The sequence below is a fragment of the Antechinus flavipes genome, chromosome 3 (genome assembly GCF_016432865.1).
Source record: "Antechinus flavipes isolate AdamAnt ecotype Samford, QLD, Australia chromosome 3, AdamAnt_v2, whole genome shotgun sequence".
In the NCBI taxonomy this organism is placed as follows: domain Eukaryota; kingdom Metazoa; phylum Chordata; class Mammalia; order Dasyuromorphia; family Dasyuridae; genus Antechinus; species Antechinus flavipes.
In genome coordinates, this window is record NC_067400.1 from 379,427,097 (window position 1) to 379,447,897 (window position 20,801).

The 20,801-nt window shown below is 37.7% G+C and overlaps 1 protein-coding gene and 1 pseudogene across 2 annotated transcripts in view; both read left to right on the forward strand.

Moving 5' to 3' along the window:
• Positions 1 to 20,801, forward strand: part of LOC127554392 (uncharacterized) — an 804,883-nt gene that overhangs the window by 84,424 nt on the left and 699,658 nt on the right. The gene's annotated exons all lie outside the window — the stretch shown is intronic.
• LOC127553394 (proline-rich nuclear receptor coactivator 2-like) overlaps positions 7,291 to 20,801 on the forward strand; it is a 24,187-nt pseudogene continuing 10,676 nt past the window's right edge.

Below are 20,801 nucleotides of genomic sequence, written 5' to 3' on the forward strand. Positions count from 1 at the left end.
TATCAAATAATGAATTCTTTTCCCAGAAGTTAGGGGCTTTGGGTTTGTCAAACACTAGATTGCTATAGTTGACTATTCTGTCTTGTGAACCTAACCTTTTCCACTGATCCACTAATCTCTTTCTTAGCCAATACCAAATGGTTTTGGTGACTGCTGCTTTATAATATAATTTTAGATCAGGTACAGCTAGGCCACCTTCATTTGATTTTTTTTTTCATTAATTCCCTTGAGATTCTCGACTTTTTATTGTTCCATATGAATTTTGTTGTTATTTTTTCTAGATCATTAAAATATTTTCTTGGAAGTCTGATTGGTATAGCACTAAATAAATAGATTAGTTTAGGGAGTATTGTCATCTTTATTATGTTCGCTCGGCCGATCCAAGAGCACTTAATATTTTTCCAATTATTTAAGTCTGACTTTATTTGTGTGGAGACTTTTTTTATAATTTTGCTCATATAATTCCTGACTTTCCTTTGGTAGATAGATTCCCAAATATTTTATGGTATTAACAGTTATTCTGAAAGGAATTTCTCTTTGTATCTCTTGCTGTTGAGTTTTGTTGGAGATGTATAAAAATGCTGAGGATTTATGGGGATTTATTTTGTAGCCAGCTACTTTGCTAAAATTATGAATTATTTCTAATAGCTTTTTAGTAGAATCTCTGGGGTTCTCTAGGTATACCATCATATCATCTGCAAAGAGTGATAGTTTGGTTTCTTCATTGCCTACTCTAATTCCTTTAATATCTTTCTCGACTCTTATTGCTTACTTCGTTGAATGTCCATCTTCTTCCCTGGAAAAAGATGCTCATTCTCGCTGGGTAAGTTATTTTTGGTTGCATACCAAGTTCCTTAGCCTTTCAGAATATCATATTCCAGGCTCTTCGATCCTTTAATGTGGATGCTGCCTGATCCTGGGTGATCCTTATTGTGGCTCCTTGATACGTGAATTGGGTTTTTCTAGCTGCTTGCAGTATTTTTTCCTTCGCCTGAGGGTTCTGGCATTTGGCCACTATATTCCTTGGTGTTTTGATTTTAGCATCCCTTTCAGTAGGGGATCGATGAATTCTTTCAATGTCTATTTTACCCTCTGTTTCTATGACTTCTGGGCAGTTCTCTTTGATAATTTCCTGGAAAATAGTGTCCAGGCTCTTTTTTTCATCATACTTTTCTGGGAGTCCGATGATTCTCAGGTTGTCTCTCCTGGATCTGTTTTCCAGGTCTGTTGTCTTCCCGAGAAGGTATTTCACATTCTTTTCCATTGTTTGATTTTTTTGGATTTGCTTGACTGATTCTTCTTGTCTCCTCGAGTCATTCAATTTCATTTGTTCGACCCTGATTTTCAGTGAAGTATTTTCTTCACTCACTTTTTTAAGATCTTTTTCTAATTGTCCAATTGAGATCTTTTGTTCTGTGGAATTTTTTTCCATTTCACCAATTTTGTTTTCCAGTTCACCAATCCTATTTTTCAAGGATTTGGTTTCTTTATCCACTCTTTCTTTAACTGACTTCTCCAGGCTCTTTTTTTCATCATACTTTTCTGGGAGTCCGATGATTCTCAGGTTGTCTCTCCTGGATCTGTTTTCCAGGTCTGTTGTCTTCCCGAGAAGGTATTTCACATTCTTTTCCATTGTTTGATTTTTTTGGATTTGCTTGACTGATTCTTCTTGTCTCCTCGAGTCATTCAATTTCATTTGTTCGACCCTGATTTTCAGTGAAGTATTTTCTTCACTCACTTTTTTAAGATCTTTTTCTAATTGTCCAATTGAGATCTTTTGTTCTGTGGAATTTTTTTCCATTTCACCAATTTTGTTTTCCAGTTCACCAATCCTATTTTTCAAGGATTTGGTTTCTTTATCCACTCTTTCTTTAACTGACTTCTCCAGGCTCTTTTTTTCATCATACTTTTCTGGGAGTCCGATGATTCTCAGGTTGTCTCTCCTGGATCTGTTTTCCAGGTCTGTTGTCTTCCCGAGAAGGTATTTCACATTCTTTTCCATTGTTTGATTTTTTTGGATTTGCTTGACTGATTCTTCTTGTCTCCTCGAGTCATTCAATTTCATTTGTTCGACCCTGATTTTCAGTGAAGTATTTTCTTCACTCACTTTTTTAAGATCTTTTTCTAATTGTCCAATTGAGATCTTTTGTTCTGTGGAATTTTTTTCCATTTCACCAATTTTGTTTTCCAGTTCACCAATCCTATTTTTCAAGGATTTGGTTTCTTTATCCACTCTTTCTTTAGTATGAGATTATTTAGTTTCCAATTATTTTTTGGTCTACTTCCCCCTGGTTTTTTGTTGAATGTAATTTTCATTGCATCATGGTCTGAAAAGGATGCATTTACTATTTCTGCCTTACTGCATTTGAGTTTGAGGTTTTTATGTCCTAATATATGGTCAATTTTTGTATAGGTTCCATGAACTGCTGAAAAGAAAGTGTATTCCTTTCTGTCTCCATTACATTTTCTCCAGAGATCTATCATATCTAACTTTTCTAGTATTCTGTTTACCTCTTTGACTTCTTTCTTATTTATTTTGTGGTTTGATTTATCTAATTCTGAGAGTGCAAGGTTAAGATCTCCCACTATTATAGTTTTACTGTCTATTTCTTCTTGCAGCTCTCTTAGTTTCTCTTTTAAGAATTTAGATGCTACCCCACTTGGTGCATATATGTTTAATATAGATAGTGCTTCATTATCCATGCTGCCCTTTAGCAAGATATAGTGCCCTTCCTTATTTCTTTTAATTAGATCAATTTTTGCTTTAGCTTGATCTGAGATCAGGATGGCTACCCCTGCTTTTTTGACTTCACCTGAAGCATAGTAGATTTTGCTCCAACCTTTTACCTTTAACCTGCATGTATCTCCCTGCTTCAGGTGTGTTTCCTGTAAAGAACATATTTTTTTTAAATTTTATTTAATAATAACTTTGTATTGAAAGAATCCATGCCAGGATAATTTTTACACAACATTATCCCTTGCAATCGCTTATCTTTCTTTTTTTCTTTTTTTTTTTTTTTTTTTTTTTTTTTTTTTTTTTTTTTTTTTTTTTTTTTTTTTTTTTTTTTTTTTTTTTTTTTTTTTTTTTTTTTTTTTTTTTTTTTTTTTTTTTTTTTTTTTTTTTTTTTTTTTTTTTTTTTTTTTTTTTTTTTTTTTTTTTTTTTTTTTTTTTTTTTTTTTTTTTTTTTTTTTTTTTTTTTTTTTTTTTTTTTTTTTTTTTTTTTTTTTTTTTTTTTTTTTTTTTTTTTTTTTTTTTTTTTTTTTTTTTTTTTTTTTTTTTTTTTTTTTTTTTTTTTTTTTTTTTTTTTTTTTTTTTTTTTTTTTTTTTTTTTTTTTTTTTTTTTTTTTTTTTTTTTTTTTTTTTTTTTTTTTTTTTTTTTTTTTTTTTTTTTTTTTTTTTTTTTTTTTTTTTTTTTTTTTTTTTTTTTTTTTTTTTTTTTTTTTTTTTTTTTTTTTTTTTTTTTTTTTTTTTTTTTTTTTTTTTTTTTTTTTTTTTTTTTTTTTTTTTTTTTTTTTTTTTTTTTTTTTTTTTTTTTTTTTTTTTTTTTTTTTTTTTTTTTTTTTTTTTTTTTTTTTTTTTTTTTTTTTTTTTTTTTTTTTTTTTTTTTTTTTTTTTTTTTTTTTTTTTTTTTTTTTTTTTTTTTTTTTTTTTTTTTTTTTTTTTTTTTTTTTTTTTTTTTTTTTTTTTTTTTTTTTTTTTTTTTTTTTTTTTTTTTTTTTTTTTTTTTTTTTTTTTTTTTTTTTTTTTTTTTTTTTTTTTTTTTTTTTTTTTTTTTTTTTTTTTTTTTTTTTTTTTTTTTTTTTTTTTTTTTTTTTTTTTTTTTTTTTTTTTTTTTTTTTTTTTTTTTTTTTTTTTTTTTTTTTTTTTTTTTTTTTTTTTTTTTTTTTTTTTTTTTTTTTTTTTTTTTTTTTTTTTTTTTTTTTTTTTTTTTTTTTTTTTTTTTTTTTTTTTTTTTTTTTTTTTTTTTTTTTTTTTTTTTTTTTTTTTTTTTTTTTTTTTTTTTTTTTTTTTTTTTTTTTTTTTTTTTTTTTTTTTTTTTTTTTTTTTTTTTTTTTTTTTTTTTTTTTTTTTTTTTTTTTTTTTTTTTTTTTTTTTTTTTTTTTTTTTTTTTTTTTTTTTTTTTTTTTTTTTTTTTTTTTTTTTTTTTTTTTTTTTTTTTTTTTTTTTTTTTTTTTTTTTTTTTTTTTTTTTTTTTTTTTTTTTTTTTTTTTTTTTTTTTTTTTTTTTTTTTTTTTTTTTTTTTTTTTTTTTTTTTTTTTTTTTTTTTTTTTTTTTTTTTTTTTTTTTTTTTTTTTTTTTTTTTTTTTTTTTTTTTTTTTTTTTTTTTTTTTTTTTTTTTTTTTTTTTTTTTTTTTTTTTTTTTTTTTTTTTTTTTTTTTTTTTTTTTTTTTTTTTTTTTTTTTTTTTTTTTTTTTTTTTTTTTTTTTTTTTTTTTTTTTTTTTTTTTTTTTTTTTTTTTTTTTTTTTTTTTTTTTTTTTTTTTTTTTTTTTTTTTTTTTTTTTTTTTTTTTTTTTTTTTTTTTTTTTTTTTTTTTTTTTTTTTTTTTTTTTTTTTTTTTTTTTTTTTTTTTTTTTTTTTTTTTTTCGTTGAATGTCCATCTTCTTCCCTGGAAAAAGATGCTCATTCTCGCTGGGTAAGTTATTTTTGGTTGCATACCAAGTTCCTTAGCCTTTCAGAATATCATATTCCAGGCTCTTCGATCCTTTAATGTGGATGCTGCCTGATCCTGGGTGATCCTTATTGTGGCTCCTTGATACGTGAATTGGGTTTTTCTAGCTGCTTGCAGTATTTTTTCCTTCGCCTGAGGGTTCTGGCATTTGGCCACTATATTCCTTGGTGTTTTGATTTTAGCATCCCTTTCAGTAGGGGATCGATGAATTCTTTCAATGTCTATTTTACCCTCTGTTTCTATGACTTCTGGGCAGTTCTCTTTGATAATTTCCTGGAAAATAGTGTCCAGGCTCTTTTTTTCATCATACTTTTCTGGGAGTCCGATGATTCTCAGGTTGTCTCTCCTGGATCTGTTTTCCAGGTCTGTTGTCTTCCCGAGAAGGTATTTCACATTCTTTTCCATTGTTTGATTTTTTTGGATTTGCTTGACTGATTCTTCTTGTCTCCTCGAGTCATTCAATTTCATTTGTTCGACCCTGATTTTCAGTGAAGTATTTTCTTCACTCACTTTTTTAAGATCTTTTTCTAATTGTCCAATTGAGATCTTTTGTTCTGTGGAATTTTTTTCCATTTCACCAATTTTGTTTTCCAGTTCACCAATCCTATTTTTCAAGGATTTGGTTTCTTTATCCACTCTTTCTTTAACTGACTTCTCCAGGCTCTTTTGCCAAGCCTCCCTCTCCTTTTGCAGAGCCTCCCTCTCCTTTTCCCATTTTTCTTCTAGCTCCCTTGTGAGAGCCTTTTTAATTTCCTTCATGAGATTCATCTGTGCTGAAGAACAGATGATCTCCTCCTTTGGGGATTCACCTGGGGACTGTTTGTTTTTAGTCTCCTCAGGATTTGGAATCTGCTCTTTATCTGTATAGAAGCTGTCAAGGGTTAAAGTCTTTTTCAGTTTCTTACTCATTCTGTCTAATAATCAAAGACAAACTATCAAAGAAACAGAAGGAAAAAACCCTTGAATGGAGGCTGCTTTCTTTGGGGGAGGGGCAGGGTAGCCGTGAGGCACGGGTCCTACTGTGCTGGTGCCTGCACTCTGAGATCCGAGAGAGTGCTGAGACACTGTGGGGGAGGGGTGGCCAGGTCCCGAGAAACTCCAGCTGTTTGGGGTTGTATTCTTCACCCCCGGTGTTTTTAGCTTCTCTGCTGGGCTGCTGACTTGCTGCCGGAGCAAAGTATCTAATCCTGTAGCAAAGCATCTAATCCTGTAGCAAAGCTCTCCCCGCAGAGACAGCTGCGATCACGCCCCACCCCCTCTCCGCTCTGCTCGGCTCTGAGCTGCTTTCTGTGCTCTCGCTGCAGCTGCTGCCCGCAGTCTGCTTCCGATCTAATAACCGTCCCCGCCCTCGCAAAAAACAGACCTTTCTTGACGAGTCTCAAGGATGGTTTCTCTTGGTAAGTAATTGTATGTTTTTTTTCAGTGGAGCATTAATTCAGAGGCATGAAATGAAATGGATAGTGAGAGAAAAACACGGAGGTTACACAACAGTGTGTCTCCTCTCCACCATCTTGGCCCTATGTTATTAAAATTCAACAAATACCTCCTTTACCTATTGGGTCAGTGGCTATAACTTTTTCTCCATTGCTCAGAAGATAATCAGCAGGTGTGATACAAAAAATGTATGTTGGGGAGAGAAGAAAAACTATTGTGTGTATCAGCAGTAAATGTGGACACACAAACCACAACCATAAAAGTAGGGAATTGTGCCGTACAATCTTTAGTATTACATCAAAAGCAATTAGAAGGATGTATAGTAAGAACAGAGTAAATTGAATGGCACCAAGTTATTACAGATACATGACCTATGTTACCATTGTGCATAGAAGAAATGGCTTTTAGAGGCTTGGTCAATAACTGACAGTTATAGCACAGAAACACTGTGCTCCTGATTGGAAAATGGAACCATCTTCAACACAAATCATTGGGGTTGGTACTCTCTAGCCTCCAAATGTAAGTTCCACTGAGTTGAGATGGAACCACGAAGGGAAGGAGGGTACAATCAGATCTTACATGCTCACATTTCTCCCCATTAACTTATAGGTTAGAGACCTATTGAGCAAATTAGGTGTTGTACTCACCCTTTCTTATCAGGGTCCCTGTTTTAGAGCCGCTCCATTATAAATGCATACCATTGTGTGGAAAGATGAAGAACTTACAGATTAAGCACGCATTGATCAGAGATTATGAACTAAAGTAAATCAGGCCTATAGGCCCCAGTCACGTGATTTCAGATGAGACCTGGACTGCATTCCATTGTCCAAAGAAGGAATTAAGTGGACGAAATTGTAGATCACCCTTTTCACTGCATTCCACTGACCAAATAGGAGGATAAAGGTTTATGTAACCAAGCTCAACCAATAGAGGGTGGGATTTTGGGGGTTCTTTGTCTGAAATGTATAAAAGTTGTAAGCATCTTCAAGTGAATGGGATTCCTCCTGTGGGATTCCTTGCTGTCCTTTTGGGACCACAGGCCAGGATGGTCCGCTTCTTGAGATTTTAATAAATTCTTTCTATACATCATTTGGAGTGACTCCTGAGTAGTCAGTTTGGGTAGGTGCAATTGCCCCAAATAGTTTTGGGGGCTCTCCAGGATTGGTGTCTTTTGGGGAGACGGGTATGCACCTTGAGCGGAGGTGGGTGCCCACAGGGGAATTTTTCCAGTGGTCTCTGCCTCAAGCATGTGCGTCCTCCCTCCTATTCAGACAGCCGACCAAAGCAGGGGGACTCATTGATGTACAGAAACTAATACTTTGGAAGAAATGAATATCCTGACTGGCCGGTGCAGTTTAGAATCCGCACCGTGTGGTTCGGTAAGCTCTTGGAATAGTTTAGGGGTCTTATTGGCTAGGTTTTAGGGCACCTGAGGGAATAGCCCTTGCTAAATTTTGTTGAGTGCTGGACTGTGACAGGTCCCAGTGTTAAAGAACTGCCAAGGGAGGCTTCTGAGAAACTGCTGAATTTAGTTTGGGAACTAAGTAAAGATGGGGAAATCACAGTCCAAAAATGAGTGTCAGGACCCTAGTCAGGGAATTACAGTGGACAGCCCATTAGGAAGTCAACTTAAGGACTTAAGGGACTTACCAGATACAGGTTAAATATTGCTGCTTTGTTGTTGTTGTTGTTGTTGTTGTTTTTGTTGTTGTTGTTGTTGTTTTTAATAACTTTTTATTGACAGAACTTAATCAGGCACATAGACAAAATAATGCAAAATCTGAGGGACAAATTAATAGTTGTGGGGGTGAGGGATGCCTCCCCAAAGAGGCAAAATATAAACAAGGTCTTAGCTATCACCCCAAAAAAGGACTAGTCACCAGCGCAGTATTTAGAAGACTTAGAGAAGGAATAAGAAAATATTCAGGAACAGATCCTGATAGCCCAGATGTTAAATGGGCAGTTTGTATCTAATTCCTGGCCATATAAAAATAGGAAGTTACAGAAGATTGAAGGATGGACCCAGTCTTCTTTGGAAACTTTAGTGGAGGAAGCTATTAAGATTTATGTAAGGAGAGATGAGGACTGGGCTAAGGAAAAAGAGAGGCAGAGAAGGGAATGGGAAAAGCACAGGGATAAGAGAAAGAGAGAGAGAGAGAGAGAGAGAGAGAGAGAGAGAGAGAGAGAGAGAGAGAGAGAGAGAGAAATAGGATCATGATTCAGCAGGTCCATAACTCGGATGCTGCTAAAAAGGAATATGAGGGACTTAGGAGGGGCTGGGAGTCTGCAAGAAAAAATAAAGGAAAGGGTGCATGGAGGAATTCAAATTTAGAATGTTGGACATGTGGAAAACAAGGACATTTTTCTAGGGAATGCCCAAGAGGGATAGAGGAGGAACAAGTGGCCTCATTAATGGAATTAGAGGATTAGGGGAGTCAGGGGCTCATTGATAAGCTCCACCCAGAGCCCTTGATAAATCTAAGGGTGGGCCCCTTTAGGGACGAATTAGTATTTTGGGTAGATTCGGGAGCAGCTAAGATGTAAGTTGTCCAGGTAGCACCAGGAACAAAATTATCATCTAGGATTCTGGTGGTATCAGGTGTTAAAGGAGAGAATTTTACAGTTCCCATGTCTGAAGTAGTACCCATAGAATATGATGGTTCACAAGTGTTAGGGCAGCTGTTAGTAATACCCCGAGGCCTGTGTAAATTCATTGGGTTAATCACAAAATTGTTAGTTAATCTTATAATTAGAGACTCCATGGTGGTATCTGTGCAAACTTACTTTATGAAAGAAGTAGATAGGAATCAAATTGACTCATAGGTATGGACCTATTGTGGTTCCCAGCTAGTGCAGACCTGCTGACACCAGCTGATGTCTGAGCACTTGCCCAATTCATGTGGCCTCTACGACCTTTGGAGACGGATATCCATCTGTGGTTCTCACAGAGTAGTGCTGACACCCTTTATGCAATTAAAGAAGCTTTATTGCATGGTTACATCATCTTGTCTCTCCTCCTGCTTTCTCTCTCTCCTGTCCCCTGCTTCCCTGCTTCTTCACTTCTCCCTCTGCTGTCCTGTTCTTATTATTAGGGATTGAGAGTATGCCAAGAAAAATTACAGTTTGTAGAACGGGAAGTGAAGTATTTAGGGCCCCTGATAAGTGTGGCTCAGAAGAGATTGGATTTGACCGGGATTGAGGGAATCTTGCAGATGACTAGATCCAGGACAAAAAAGGAACTTAGGAAATTCCTGGGACTGGTGGGATATTGTAGAAATTGGATTAATGAGTATGCATTGTTAGCTAAATCTGTATATACCTATCTGTTAGAGGAAAAACCTAATCAAATAGAATGGAACTCTAAAACACAAGAAAGTTTTGAGAGTTTGAGAAAGGCTTTACTATCAGCCCCGGTGTTGATATTGCCATCTCTAAAAAAACTCTTCCATCTATTTGTTGATACTGAATAAGGGGTGGCCTTAGGAGTCTTTGCACAAATAAAAGGGGGTGGGGCAGGGGCAGACATCCTGTGGCTTTTCTGTCAAAGTTGTTAGACCCTGTGGCAAGAGGTTGGCCCACATGCCTACAGGCAGTAGCTGTAACAGCTGTATTAGTGGAAGAGAGCAGACAATTCACATTTGGGGGAAGTCTTATAGTGAGTGCTCCCCATCAGGTTTGATCCATCCTAAATCAGAGGGCAGGAAGATGGCTAACTGATTCAAGAATATTAAAATATGAAGCAATCTTATTGGGAAAGGATGATCTAATATTATCACAAGATTCGAATCTAAACCCAGCTTGTTTCTTCTCTGCATCCCCGGGAGAGTATGTGCAGTCAGAGCATGATTGTATCAATGTGGTGGACTTACCAACAAAAGTCAGGGAAGACTTAGAAGAGGAGGCCTTGCTAACAGGGGTTGCTAACAAGCTCTAAAGATTTGGCCTAAGGACATTAACTTGCTTTCTGATAGTGCTGCTTAAGTTTTGTTTTTTTTTCTAAAACATTGAAAAACAGCACATTTAAAATTTAACCAATCTCTATATTTCAGTTATTTGTTGAAATGCAATCATAGTTAAGACCATTCCATGGCAAAATATTTCCTTATCATATATGGTCACATGCTGATCTCCCAGGCCCCCTATCTACTCCTAGAGAAACTAGTAGTCAAAACGCTTTCTCTTAACATCCTAGAAGCATTAAAGGCTCACAACAAATTCCATGTGTCAGCTAAAACATTAAGGGCATAATCTCTCATTACAAATCAGGAAGCTAGACTGATAGTAAAGTCTTGCATATCTTGTGTTCCTTAGCAGAAATCCCCTGTAGGTCCATTGCCTATTACTCCTAAAGTTGATCACCCAAATGATATTTGGCAAACAAATGTCTCACACACACAATCATCTCTTGGGACCCAGGAGTGTTTGCACGTGTCTGTGAATACACTCTGGTCTTACTTATACTAACACCAGCAAATCTGAGGGAGTTGGGGCCATATAACTCTTCTTTGTGCTGCTGTGCAATTCATGGGCTTTCCAGTAATGTTAAAAACTGACACTGCTCCGGCCTACACCTCAGCTCCATTCAAAGCTTTTTGTGCAGAGATGTATATGTCACATGTTACTGGCGTCCCTTATAATCGACAAGATCAAGGGATAGTAGAGCACTGACATAGAGACATTAAGACACTACTTCAGGAATTTATAAAACGGGGAATACAGGACAGGACCCACTATCATGACCGTGACATCCTACCTTAGGGTGTTTTCACCATTAATTTTTTGCTTAAGTCCCACAGACAAATTTTATCCCCTCCTGTCAGGGACTCTTTGAGCACCATCCCCATGATGCCCTGTGACACAACCTATTAGGGCCATGTGGTGAGAGCTCTGCATTACACGGATCTTCATAAAATATTGACATGGGGGCGAGGGCATGTTTGTGTTTTCACAGGTGGTGGAGAAGTGCCAGAGACCATGCTCTTGAAGATATGCCAAGAGACCATGTCCTTGAACACTGCCAGAGGCCATGTCCTTGGACGCAGGAGACAAAGAGCTAAGAAGAGTAGCAAACACCCTAAATTCCTGAGATTAGATAATGTGTGTCCCAAGAAATCGGTCATCTCCGCCCAAGATCTAGATAACAGTATAATCTAGGATTTCTGCCACACCTATGGTCCGACATTCTTCTCATTGTAACCCCCCACTCAGAAATCCTATTTAATTAAACTCTCTTCATTCATTAAACAGAGACATTCACCATCTTAAATCTTGAATTTGCCTCTCTGTCTCTCCGATCCTGTCCCCAAGCCGTAGGCTTTACAGACTGTTGTCTTACAGCGCCTTTGCTCCCCTTCGGCCCCGGCTCCACTCGATGACCCACTGTTGATGTCCTGCCGGACAGGACAAGTGGCGCCCAACGTGGGCCTCGAAGTGGACCTCGGCCCGACATCGCTCCCGAGCATTCCGCGAGAGAACTCCCGGTCTCTACGGAACCCCCGTAAGGGTAGAGGTAAGTTTTCGCGATTGTCGGTACTATGGGATCGCATTTATCTAAAGAACAAATATTCCTTAAAGATCTTAAAGGAAATCTTAAGGAAAGAGGCATAAAAGTAAAAAAGAAGGACCTTATAAAATTCTTTATATACATAGATAAGGTCCGTCCTTGGTTTATTGTAAATGGCCCTGAAATACACCCCGGGAAATGGCAGAAGGTTGGCCGAGACCTAAATAATTTGCTAAAACAAGAAGGGCCGAACGTTGTAAATGTTTTCCCCCTCTGGGCATTAATTAATGAAGTCATTGAAGGAGCCTCTAACAATGGCAAGGTTCGGCAATTACCCCCGGGTCCTCAGATAACTTGGGAAGACGCTGAGGGAAATACGGGCACTGTCCGCCCTTACATAGTTCCTAATCTACCTATTAACCTATGGGGAAGAGATATTCTCTCACAAATGGGTATTATTATGTACAGCCCCAATTCTGTAGTCACAAGACAAATGCTAAGCCAGGGTTTTCTCCCTCAACAAGGATTAGGGAAAAATAACCAAGGTATCAATCAGCCTTTACAAGTACAGCCGTACCCTGGCTGTGCTGGCCTTGGTTTTCAGAACCATTTTTTATAAGGGCCACTGGTCCGCCCAGCCTGCAGGCGGACAAGATCAAAACACTCCAGTCTGGTTTGACCAGTGGCCCCTTTCCAAAGAAAATATGTTGCGCAGTCCATAGATCCTTTTCACTTGAAATACCCCAAACCTGCCACTAGACCTTAACCCTAATTTCATTTAGGTACCCCAAAGCTAGACCTCAACATTTGGTTCCCTGATGAAACAAACACCGGAAGCTAGATAATTTGGCGATCAAACTGGACCCCGACCTTTTCGGGGCACACTCAGAACCAATCTGGGTTTTGAGCTGTTCAAGCAGTATTCTTCCGGGAAGAATCTGCGTTCTTTCTTTGGTCTCACTCTATCTCTAAAGGTAGTGGGGAGAATATCTGTGTTCCGTCTCACTCTACTTCCATTTCAGGTGAAAAGGCTTCTTTGATCTAGACACTCCCCTGCCTCTAAAGTCTTTTCCTGGAGCAGATGCTTTGCTTGAAGAAACTCCCACTGACCAATTCCTTTGGAGAGAGAAAGGCCCTTCCTTTGCATATCAATGCATTTCTAATCTTTGTTTTTCTGTCACCAGATAGTCCTGCTCTCCAGCAGGAACTGTTGAGACACGAGAGGAAGTGTCTCTTTAACACCACCCCAGCCCAAAGAGTGGTCATGTGGCCGTTCTGGGGACCCCACCCCTCTTGGGGGTCCCAGGCCAGCGCTCTCTTTGCTCTGTTCTGGGGAGATAGCCGGAGAAACGTAAGAGGAGCTGTGTTTGAGCCCTTCTCCCATGCCACTGTTAAATGCAATGGAGTCTCTAATGGTCAGGCTGTAGCCACGAGGAGAAAGGTCACTAAATTGGGGTGAGTTTAGAGAATGTCTCTGCCCATGGCAGCTACTCCCTGGACAGGGGTAAGCAGTCTTCCCTTCAGGTTTTGCTCTCCCAGTAAGATCTGGGGACTTAGATGAGCTGCCCTGCCTTCAAGTTCCAGCGTGGAATCGCCAGAGGAGCCCTCGCCATTCAAGACGCACTGCGCTGGGTAAGATGGCATCTCTTCCTCCCCAACCCTCGTTCTGGCCTCTCCTCCCCCTTCTTCCATGGAGTGGGGAGTGTAGAACTCGAGGCCTGGTTCGGACCTCTCCCATGTGGCTTGGCAACCTGCCGTTTAAATGCTCCTATCCTGTCCCCTTCTTGGGGTTACTGTACAGTGGGGAGATTGGGGACTCAATCTAAATCTTCTCAAATCTCTGGAAAGGTTGTCACCAACTTTTAAAATAGAAATTTGCTAGCAATTTGGACAAGTGGGCCGCGCCCCTTCCAGACATTTACCTGGCTCTTAAAGCCGCAGCTTCTAGCCCTCGAGACGTGTGCTCGTCCTATACATTTAAACGGGACTCAGTTTCCCTGATTTGGTCATCTTGTGTTAATTGTAGAAGCCTCAGAATTACGCTTTCGCATGCTCACAAGGCTGTCTACAAAGATGGGATTTTAAACTGCTCTCGGTTTTTTTTCTTAGCTTCAGGGCACTACTTAAAACTTTCTTAGCTGCTTATGGAGAGATAATCTAGGTAAACCAGGCTAGGTCTGTCTGTCTCACACTTTCCTACCTAACCCTACAGGTGGGAACTCTTTTGCTCCTAATTTTCTTAGTCCTAAAACCTTTTGCTCTTAGCACACTCGGTTCCATTCTTTTCTGGATTGGCATTCTATGTCCCTGCCAACAAAGGATTTTTTCCTGGGCTCCAACCCTGGCCAGGTTGCAGCTTCAAGAAAAACCTTTGGAATGATGGCTGGGGAATAAAATTTCAGGTTAAGGCAAATTAAATTCTTTGGAAGATGGCTTTTTATTTCTTTTCTCCCCTCATTCCTTGACTGCAGCAAGAAATGAGTAAATGAGAGAAACTGAAGCCATTTAAGAATTTGGTGAATACCCTTAGGAAAGAAGTCTGTCTTTCCCGTGTGCTTTTCTATGTTCTCTATAGACTTGTTCCCTGTTTTCCCTCCTCCATTCTTTGAGATGCTGAGGGACTAAGATGGGATAGTTTACCTTCCTACTTAGATGGTGTGTTTTCTAGAGGTATTGGGCAACTTGTAACTGAGTTATGCCTTAAAATTTGTCATCTCTGTTGGGCAATTATAAGTTACATGAAATTTGGTTCAGTTACTTGTGAACTTCAAGATCTGTGTAATGTTAAATTTAAAACTATCTACTCAGATAAGAAAGATAGCTGTATAAGCTGTAAACCCTTTACTGTGATTCTTGAACTAGATTTATCTGAAGTCCTAGATTAATGATAACTGATGTAGAAGATAAAATCCTTTGGCACTGCAGCTAATATTTGCTGGGAGTTTTGAGTTCAGGTGTAATTGCATAGACCAGAAGTAGAACTGACTTAAATAACTATTTTAATTTGTGGCCACACTATGATTGTTGCTAAGCTTTTTCCTGGGGCTAGAGTTTCTTTATGTAAAGGTTTACTTCGCCCAAGTACTTGGGGCCGCTCCCACCTTGCCTTTTGAGAAAGATGACCGGCCTTTTACACTGTATGTTGATGGAAGGCAGGGCTAGGCCCCTGACTTCCGGCTCAAATGCCCGGCCTAATTTGAGCTCGCTGGGAAACTCTTGCAGTCTTGGGGGGGATTTGTCGCTCATAGGATGCTGTGAGGCCCTGAGTCTTAAACTCTAGGTCTCTGGACAGGTAGGCTTGGCTAGGCCTTCTAGGGTGACTGGAGTCAATTGGCGACAATTGGCGTGTTTGGGTGTTTTTGGAATTTAGATTCCGTCCAAATTCAATGGGTGTGGCCCAGTCCCAGCCAGCCCTCGCGGAGAGAAATGAGAAAAATGATCAGAGAATACCAGTAGATAGTCCCTTGGGAAACACATTAAGTAATTGGAACAAACTGCCAAAATATAAAGGAAAAAGCAAGAAAAAGATGATAAGGTATTGCTACTTTGTCTGGAGTGACAAAGACATTGGTGGAGGCACTATTTGGCCTAAATTTGGCTCCTTGAAGATTGGGTGTGCCAAATACTGAATTTGTGTGTTAATAACAAAGAACCTGTTAATCCAGAGGAGGTTCTATATGCAGGACTATGGCTTTCCGGGGCTTCTATAATGTTGAGTAAGAGTCCAAGTGTAAAGGACACGAAGGAGGAAACTTTAAAGACCCAGCTATGGGATCCATTGTTATCTCTCAGTCCTCCATACTTATCCCCACCCCCAGAAGAAGCCATGGTTTTAGGAAAGGGAAGGTGAGGACTTAATCCCATCAGCTCCTCCTGGGCCCCTCAGGGCACGGGAGGATTTAATTCGATTGACCCCACCTGGACTCCAAAAAAGAGTCATTCTCCTCTTTAAGGAAGGAATTAGATCAAATTCAAAGAGATATCCGAAATTATCCTTTGCCGGGAACTAAAACCCCAAGTCCTAAATTATATCCCTTAAGAGAGGTTCCTTCGGCCCAGGGAGGTATAGGATTTGTGAACGCTCCCCTGAGCACCACAGAAGTCAGGACCTTTAAGAAGGAAATGAGGTCCTTGATAGAAGACCCCACTGGGCTAACAGAACAGTGTCTCCTAGGACCTAACATGCTTCCTCCCAAACAGCTTGAAGGCGTTTGCAACCACACCATACCTGTCAACCTGACGTGGCAATATGTGGCCGCTCCTGACGGCTCTTATTTTGCCTGCTCTGCTGGCCTTACCACATTTCTGGATGCCCGATCTTTTATCAAAAAACGCGATTACTGCGTTTCTGTCTTTCTCTTCCCTCATATTAATATATACCAGGCCGATGATTTCCTTGATATCTGGGAAAGAAAAAGTACTGGCAATTTCAGGACCAGGAGGGAACCCCTTACTGCATTAACCCTGACCGTCCTCCTTGGCCTAGGAGCGGTAGGAACGGGGACGGGTATAGCCTCCCTCATACAAAATGACAAACAATATTCCCAATTGAGCGCTGCTATAGATAAGGATTTACAAGAATTGCAAGCAGGACTTAAACACCTTAAAGACTCAGTAGCATCCTTAGCTGAAGTCGTCCTGCAAAACAGAAGAGGCTTAGACCTTCTCTTCTTACAACAAGGAGGTCTTTGTGCAGCCCTCAAGGAGGAATGCTGCTTTTATTCAGATAAACTTGGCCTTGTTAGGGACAGTCTGGAAAAAAGAAAACAGGAAAGAGGAAAAAATGAATCCTGGTATAAGAACTGGTTCTCCACTTCCCCCTTGCTATCCACTCTTCTCCCTAGTCTTCTCGGCGCTCTTGTGGGACTCCTTCTCCTCCTTTCTTTTGGCCCTTGGGCCTTTAATAAACTAACCACTTTCGTTAAATCTCAAGTAGATTCTGCGATCACAAAAAGACACATTTTCTATCATCAGTTATGAGACCAAGACACCTTGGAACCTGAAGAGAAGATCGAACCACTCAAATTCACTGAACAGCTCCTGAAACAGACAGGGTGTCAACGATTGAGAAAATAGTTGTTCTCATGTTTTTAAAAAAATCTTGAATGTCATGGAATCTGTATAACTGTGTAGTCTGTGTGATATATGTTCCATGTTCTGTGTGGTTTGTCTGTTATGTTGTTGGTTGGAAAACAACGTTGCAACTGTGCATAGTAAATTGGAGCTCCATGTTTGTTTGTGTGTGTCTGTGTTAAAAGTTAAAATAAGCTTGTAAGAGATAAGGATTCAGCCTCCGTGTTGCAGGCTTAGAAAATATCAAGAAGTTTGAAAAATCTTTCTCTCTCTCTCTCTCTGTCTCTGGCTGACTGCAGCAGCCTGTGAGAAAAAGGGAGAAAAGGGAAAGGAAGAATAAAAAGAAAGAAAAAAAATAGATTGAAAGGGATTTGAAAGTTTGGAAAGTTAATATACAGTAGTATGCTAACATTTAAAGGAAAGACGTTTGAATAGAATATCTAGGCATTCTCTGTGAAGGCAGAGTAAAGCACAAAATGGACTTCCTTGGAAATTCACCGAAGCCGCTTTGGATTTTGGAATGGGAAAAGGGAATTCAAGGTGAAACATACTTCTCTCTGAGGGTGGGGAATCCTGGAAAAAGCCCCTAATCTGTTTTTGCTGATTTAAAAGCTTTGTTAAGTTTTAAGAACAATGATTAAGGAAAATTTGCATTTCTTTATAAAGCCTACTAGAGTAAAGAGCAATAAAATTCAAGCTTAGCCTGACCTGGGCAATAAAAAGCTCTCTAGAAGATAAGATGCTAATCGCTGTTAGAAGAAAGGTGGTAGAAGAAAAAACTTTTAAAAACAGCTGTATTACTTTGATTCAGTTTGTTACCTTCTGAAATTTGTTAACATAAGTTATACTTTAAATCCAGCTCTGCTGGACAGGTGTGGATTTTTGGAGGTTTATTATTCACTATAGGGTTGAATCTTAAAAGGTTTTTGATGGGAAAAGGAAAGAGGAATGCAGGTGATCTAGAAGGACTGATTTGCAAGGGAAATTAAAGGTTCGATTGGTATTAGAAAGGTGAAAGAAAGACTTTTGGGAGTAGGTGAAGAGGTGGGGGAAGGAGTCACCCACCCCCACTGCCTTCTGCTACTTTACCAAAGGAGCATCTGGGAAGGAAAGTTCTTTAAGGAGATTGTTTAAGTATGTAGTCAGAAGGAAAGAGAAAGTTGGAAATGGGTGGATTTGGGAAGAAACCTGATATTGGGAAACTGATGGGTTAAATCTTGAAAAGGATCCCCATGTAGGAAATTGAGTGGGGAACCTGAGGGAAGTTTTTTCTAGGGGGTCAGGAGTGGGGGAAGGATGGCCATATGGAATCTTCTCCGCCCCTCACCTCCCTGAGTATGTTCCTGCCGCTTTTTTCTTAACTGATTTACAGCCAGTGCAGCAAACTGTGATTTTTAAGGACATGCTTATTTTTAGGTTAATTGATTGAATATTTGTTTCTTCATAAATGTTTTTTTTTTTTGGTTAAAAGAAAATGGTCGTAAATGTGATCCATACTTTGGTCTGAGTATTTCTAAAAGTTTAATTGCTATGTTCTTGAATTCTTTTATGTGGAATTGGGTTTTTTGTATAAGTTTAAATTGAGTGTATTGGGTCATTCTGAGGTTATTTAAAGGGCCTCTGAACATAATAGTTTTTTCTCTTTGTCCTTTTGAAAATGTTTGTTATGGACAATATGCAATTTGGGATATTTTTCTATGTATTGGGTATTTTAAAAGCAAAATGATTTGTATGTATAATGTTCACTCATGTAACATCTACCTAGATATGATAATTGTTCTAAGTTGTGAACTTACTGAGACAAAATTGCTTTCTGTTATGACTTATAAGGATATGATAAATAATTGTTTAAGATTTATCCAAAAGTTGATGACATCTGTCATTGGAGTTTTTGGGCTTAGAGTTAATTAGCTAATGCTATTTGGGAGTTTTAAAGCTCCACCCTGTGACAGTTACTGGGACAATTGATTGATAAGCTGTTAAAACTCAATTGCTTATGTTATGTTATAGTTATATTCTTGAATTTTTCCTTCTGTAACTGATCTCTCTCTGATCAGAGCAATGGTCAATAGAACTGTTACTGAAATTCAATTATGTCAAGCCTTGCTATTTTCAGTCTGGTTATATGTAATCATTGTATCCTAAATGCTTGGGCAACTATTTCGCCTGGTCATCTGTCTGTTACTGGATATTTGTGTTTTGTTTCTTTAAGGTTTCTACATGATAAGTAGACAATTAACAGGGGTCTGTAAGACTGCAGCTGTTTGCTTGGCCTGTAAAGCAAACTCGTCTCCCCACATAGGAAACTGCTCTTCAATTTATTTTGGCCTCCTCGTATGTTGCAACAGTCTTGTGAACTGAGTCTATGAGACTGATCCAATCTTTCTTTGTTAGATTTGTGTTTTTGTTCTAGATTTTGGTCAAATTACAGATATTGACTTGCTTCTGGAACCTGGATCAGCTTTGATCAACTTTGATTGTCACCACGGCACACACCCACTCTGCAAAGAATGAGAGCCTCCTATCACTTCACAGCCTGAAGCAGCAGTTTTAAAATGAGACCGTGGACTTGATCCTGCATCGAGTGTACTTTGGACTGATATGAGGGACTTTGGGGATGGTTGATGACCGACTGTTAAACCTTACCTGGATCATCTATTACTGTGTGTTTAAGACTTGGGATGGGATTTGTTAAAACTGTAATTGCTGTTATGTTTGAGCAAGATATAGTGCCCTTCCTTATCTCTTTTAATTAGATCAATTTTTGCTTTAGCTTGATCTGAGATCAGGATGGCTACCCCTGTTTTTTTGACTTCATCTGAAGCATAGTAGATTTTGCTCCAACCTTTTACCTTTAACCTGCATGTATCTCCCCGCTTCAGGTGTGTTTCCTGTAAACAACATATTGTAGGATTCTGGTTTTTAATCCATTCTGCTAACAGCTTCCTCTTTATGGGGGAATTTACCCCGTTCACATTTATGGTTAAAATGACCAATTCTGTATTACTTGCCATCTTGTTAACCCCGGTTGATGCTTTTCTCCCTTCTTTCCCTCTACCCCCCTTCCCAGTATTAAGCTTGTGATCACCACTTGCTTCTCACAGCCCTCCCTTTTTAGCATCCCTCCCCCGCCTTAGAGTTCCTCCCCCTATCTTACCCCTTTCCCTCCCAGTTTCCATATTCCCTTCCATTTAGCTTATTCCTTCCCTTTTCACTTTTCCCTTCTCACTTTTCAATGAGATGGGAGATGCTTCACCATAGATTGAATATGTCTAAACTTTTTCTCTTAAAGCTAATTCTGAAGGCAGTAAGATACCCACTATATTCATCCCCCTCCATTCTTTCTCTCAGATATAATAGATTTCCTTTGCCTCTTCATGAGATGTAGTACCCCCACTTTACCCTTTTTCTGGTACAATGTCCTTTCCACATCTAGTTCCTAGATCAAGATATACATGTATTCTTTATACAACTTTATAGCAGAAATATAGTTCCCAAGATTAATCTTTACTTTTTTAGATATCTCTTGAGTTCTATATTTGTAGATCAAACTTTTTGTTAAGTTCTGGCTTTTTCATCAAAAATAGGTGAAAGTTGCTTACTTTGTTGAATGTCCATCTTCTTCCCTGGAAACAGATGCTCATTCTAGCTGGGTAAGTTATTTTTGGTTGCATACCAAGTTCCTTAGCCTTTCAGAATATCATATTCCAGGCCCTTCGATCCTTTAATGTGGATGCTGCCAGATCCTGGGTGATCCTTATTGTGGCTCCTTGATGCTTGAATTGGGTTTTTTGTATAAGTTTAAATTGAGTGTATTGGGTCATTCTGAGGTTATTTAAAGGGCCTCTGAACATAATAGTTTTTTCTCTTTGTCCTTTTGAAAATGTTTGTTATGGACAATATGCAATTTGGGATATTTTTCTATGTATTGGGTATTTTAAAAGCAAAATGATTTGTATGTATAATGTTCACTCATGTAACATCTACCTAGATATGATAATTGTTCTAAGTTGTGAACTTACTGAGACAAAATTGCTTTCTGTTATGACTTATAAGGATATGATAAATAATTGTTTAAGATTTATCCAAAAGTTGATGACATCTGTCATTGGAGTTTTTG